Here is a 5422-nt window from a genome sequence, read left to right as displayed (position 1 = left end):
GGGCTGCACAGCCCTCCATGTGCTCGTCAGAGGTAGCCTGACTGCCATTAGGTACCGAGATGAGATCCTCAGACCCCTTGTGAGACCATATGCTGGTGTGGTTGGCCCTGGGTTCCTCCTAATGCAAGACAATGCTAGACCTCATGTGGCTGGAGTGTGTCAGCAGTTCCTGCAAGACGAAGGCATTGATGCTATGGACTGGCCTGCCCGTTCCCCAGACCTGAATCCAATTGAGCACATCTGGGACAACATGTCTCACTCCATCCACCAATGCCACGTTGCACCACAGACTGTCCAGGAGTTTGGGGATGCTTTAGTCCAGGTGTGGGAGGAGATCCCTCAGACCATCCGCCATCTCATCAGGAGCATGCCCAGGCATTGTAGGGAGGTCATACAGGCACGTGGAGGCCACACTGAGACTCATTTTGACTTGTTTTAAGGACATTACATCAAAGTTGGATCACCCTGTAGTGTTGTTTTCCACTTTAATTTTGAGTGTAACTCCAAATCCAGACCTCCATGGGTTGCTAAATTTGATTTCCATTGATAATTTTTGTGTGATTTTGTTGTCAGCACATTCAACTATGTAATGAACGAAGTATTTAATAAGAATATTTCATTCATTCAGATCTAGGAAGTCTTATTTTTGTCTTCCCTTTATTTTTTTGAGCAGTGTAGTTTGCAACCATTGAAGGAACACAGGCACTCAGAATTTCAATAGATCGGTAGAGCCTTCAAGGTCAAATGTGCCACAATTTAAATTTGATGCTACGGGTCCTGTAAGAACCTAGTATATTCACTGGGATAGAGCAGGGGGTATCTGCAAAGAAGGGGTGGGCAGAAGCAAGATGGTGGATGGAATGTTGGGATGCAAGCCCCACCCCTTTGGAACGTCCACTTTCAAAAAGGGCTGCCATCTTGAAATTCATTCTCCCATCTTGTCTACGTAGATTCTCAGTCATCTAGGTCACAGTTGTCCCAAAGGTGTTTTTTTCAAGAGGCAGCTAGATTTTCTGGTTTTTCTTTGGAGGCATTTCGCTTCTCATCCAAGGAGCTTCTTCAGCTCTTCTTCTTGACTGTTCTGACCCAAACCCTTTTCCAATAAGACAAACAATAATTAAAGGGAACAGAAACCTTTTAATGAGTCTTACGAATCCTCAGTTAAAAGGCTGCTGCAAACTAATTAACTTTGATAAGCACAAACCTTGCAAAAACTGTACGAGACTGCCAAAAATCACAGATAAGAAATATTTCACAACACAAGAGTCCAACTTAAGATACTGTAATGTTCACAAGGCTGAGTTTCAAAATGTCTTTGCTTCCTGCAAAGAACGTTTGCTTCACATCTGGCTTTTATCTTCTTGAACTAGGGGCCATTGCCTTGCAGCCTTACTCCCGAGTCACCCATGCTGTTGTAGCTGCTCTTTACTGTGAGCAATCCTGCGCACGTGCGCACTTGGTATAGGCTCCTCAGGAACCTCCTCATTGCTGCTGCCAGCCCCCACAATCTCTGAAGGCAGCAGTCTGCTCCCCAATGGTCCTGGCCCCTCATCTGAGTCCTCACTCTCCTCAGCCATCTGCACCTGCTGCCGGCTAACCACAACACTAGATGAGAAGCAAAATGTCTTCAAAGAAAAACCAGAAAACTCAGTTGCCACTCAAAAAAGCATCTTCGAGGCTTCCGCCAAGTTGCCAATTTAATTTCCCTTTCCCTGGACATCCCTAGAAGTACTTAAAAGCCAGGAGCTGGAATTCTAGTACATTGATCTTCCTGAAATTTCTTCTTGGATTATTATCAACACCCGAAAGGTGCTTTTTCAAGAGGCAACTGGACTTTCTGGTTTTTCTTTGGAGACGTTTCGCTTCTCATCCAAGAAGCTTCTTCAGAGTTGAAGAAGCTTCTTGGATGAAAAGCAAAATGTCTCCCAAAAAAAAATGAAAAAGTCCAGCTGCCTCTTGAAAAAAACACCTTTGGGACAACCATGACCTGAATGACTGAGAATCTCCATAGATTATCAACATTTTCAGTACACCCATAAATTACATAGTGAGGAAGACAACAGGTTGAGCATGGTGTATGTGCACTCTGAAGGGGCAGGATGGAAAAAAATTGTCCACCTGGATTGATACTAGCATTAAACTTACTTAGGCAGCTGCCAGGATCAAAGCAATGAACATAGGAACTAAGACGTAGTTTTGGAATACTTTGGTTCTAATTAAGCAACCTTAGGAAGTCATTCCGTGAACAATTCCCCTTTTCTCCTTAAAAGCGAAGCTCCAGTTTTACTTCACATCTTCTCAGGCTTCTTCTTATAGTCCCAACAGCCTTTTCCCTGATATGGAAGGATGCCCCAAAACAATGCTAAAAACACTGATATAAAAGCCAAGTAGACTGACCCAAGGCAAACTCATGTTCCGGTCCACTAATAACCACAAACATTCACTGGGTGATTTTTGGACCAACTCCTTTTACCCCAAGAACTTGGATGAGGTAGTGGTGAAGGTGCTGGATTAGGTTTGGGGAGACCCAGGTTGTAGTCCTCTCTCAATCACAGCAGCTCAAGTGTTGTCACCTGTCAGCCGCCAGCCCCTCCAGCAACCAAATCAGAGGAGGAGGTGTGGGAGGCAGTGTTAAGGCAACCTGAGAGCTCCAAGGGGGAAGAGGGAATGGAGTTCTCAGATAGTGTCAATAGCCCCCAGTTCTGGAGGTGGCTGATGAGGAAGAGGAACAGCTGGGTCCGGTTCCTGACCTGCGGATGCGCAGAAGGCAGAAGAGAGCAGTGGAAATCTATGGGCCGGTCCTTGGGATGGAAGAGCCACCGTTGTTAGCAAGACCCCACCCTAGCTCTGGGGATGAAAGGCAGAGGGCAGAGATGAATAGTGTTTTTCCGAAAATAAGACCGGATCTTATATTAATTTTTGCTCCAAAAGACGCATTAGGGCTTATTTTCCGGTTAGGTCTTAATTTAGGGGAAATACAGGTCTAAATGCATCCATCTGGCTGACAATCTTAATTGGGGCTTATTTTCAGGGTAGGGTTTATATTACGAGCATCCTGAAAAATCATGCTAGGGCTTATTTTTAGGGAAACAGGGTATGGCAGACAACTATTCATCTCCCTGCCAGACAGACTTGTTAGTCTGCTGTGTGTGTGTGTGTGTGTGTGTGTGTGAGAGAGAGAGAGAGAGAGAGAGAGACATTTTTTTGCCAGGGCTGCTGGTGCTGCTAATAAAGGGAACAATTATGTAATTACAATGGGTTTGTTGTGTTTTGGAGCTGGGTCAGAACACTCAACTGGGTGATTCTGGATCAGTTCCTCTCTCTAAGGCCAAGATCCAGTGTGGCATAATGGTATTGAACTTGAAAAAGGAAAACTATTTCATTTTCAGCCACCAAAACTGATTGTTATCACAGAACTGTAGTGGTGGGGGAAAACAGGTGAGATGGTTATATACATCGGCTTGAGCTCTGAATGAAAGGGAGAATATAAACCTAATGCTGCTTCTAATAAGTAAGAATAATAAGTGCTTCATTGCTGTGCTGGTGATGTTCCACCTCTATCTATAGCAAGGGTCTTCAAACTTGGCAAGTTTAAGGCCTGTGGACTTCAACTCCCAGAATTCCTGAGCTAACATGACTGGAGGAGGAATTCTGGGAGTTGAAGTCCACAAGACTTAAAGCTGTCACGTTTGAAGGCCCCCTGCCTTAGCACACCAACCCTATCAAAGACCAGGCATTTCCTGCCTTCCTGAAGCCAACGGTACAGTGAGTTTAGTGGACTCCGTCACCTGTAAAACTCCATCCTTCATCTAATCCAAGGATCTTCAAACTTGGCAAGTTTAAGAGTTGTGGACTTCAACTCCCAGAATTTCTGAGCTGACATGACTGGAGGAGGAATTCTGGGAGTTGAAGTCCACAAGTCTTAAAGCTGTCCAGTTTGAAGACCCCTGATCTATAGGGTTTAAACCAAATGCAGTTGTCTTGTTTGACCATATAGTCCTCAATTTACAAACCATTCGTTAGCAACCGAAATTACAACGGCATTGAAAAAAAGTGACTTACGACCATTTTTTTGTGCTTACCACCATTATTATATCTCCATAATGACATGGTCAGAATTTGGATATTTGGCAATCAGTTCATATTTATGATGGTTTGCGGTGTCCCAGAGATCATATGATCACCTTTTGCCACCTTCTGGTCAGCAAAGTCGATGGGGAAGCCAGATTCACTTAACAACCGTATTGTGTTTTGCCCCATTTCATGACCCTTCTTGCCACTGTTGTTGAGTGAATCATTGCAGTCCTTTCATTCCACCCCCCGTAACAACCCCAAGGAAATGCTGAACCACAAAATGATCAGATAGCAATTTTTTTTTCTGTGCAGGTTTTTTTCTTCTTTATAAACAGAATCATTTCCCACTTTGCAACAAACTCTGCAAGCCAACTCCTTAATCTTTTTTTTTAAAAAAAAATATATATGTATATTTATATATACCGTATGCTTTTATTCCTGCTTGATTTTCCTTTGTTTTTTCTCCCTCCTCGTATTGACAGAGGTGTCAACAGAATCAAACAGCACAAATTGTGACCACAAATTCAGTTGCAAACTTAAGATATTTTTTCCTTGTTTTTTTTAGGGAAGGGTGGGTGATTGGTATATATAGGTATCTTTTTTATATATATAAAAAAATCAGGTCTATGTTACTTGCTGTTACGATAGTATTTTACCATTTTAGGAACCATTTATTATTATTATTATTTTTATTTTATTTTAAAAAAAATTCTGTTCAGAAGTGGGTAGAAGGGAAGGACACAAAATAGAGATTTCCTTTTTTTAAAAAAAACCTCATCTCCTGATTTTTTTTTTCAAACCTGAAATCCTAAAACACTGCTGAAGTTTAATTAAAAAATTATATAATATCAAAAAACACACACGGAAAAAAACAACAACCCTGTTGTCATTCGATCCACCACTATTGCCTTTCCTAACGACCTGGGTTATCAGCTATCATACAAACACCGTACCTCTATACAAACGCGCTTTTAAACTAATAAAATAAAGATTACTTACAAGAAAGAGAGAGGGGGGAAAGAGAAAAAGAGAGTGACAAAAGATGGGAAGGGAAGGCAAACTTTTAGAGTGGGTTCTGCCCAGAGCCTTAAAACAACGAGAAAGAAAAGAACGTGAGACAATAATTCGAGGAACTGAGTGACTCGAGTTACGAGGACAGAGCAAAAAAGAAAAGAGACAAAAAAAAAGGCAGAAATTCGGCATCTGGCTCGTCCTCTCGTTGGACAAAACGCAGCTAAAAATCCTGTTGGTTTGATTTGCAAGTCCCCAGAAAAGGAGATAAGAATTCTGTCCGGGATTTAAAAACACCTCACAGGTTGCCCGCAAAATGCAAAAGTTTTTTTCCCCC

The sequence above is a fragment of the Notechis scutatus genome, chromosome 8, assembly GCF_049901735.1.
Source record: "Notechis scutatus isolate UNSWTSFEM ecotype Mainland chromosome 8, rNotScu1.2, whole genome shotgun sequence".
NCBI classification, from domain to species: domain Eukaryota; kingdom Metazoa; phylum Chordata; class Lepidosauria; order Squamata; family Elapidae; genus Notechis; species Notechis scutatus.
This window is presented reverse-complemented; position numbering follows the sequence as displayed.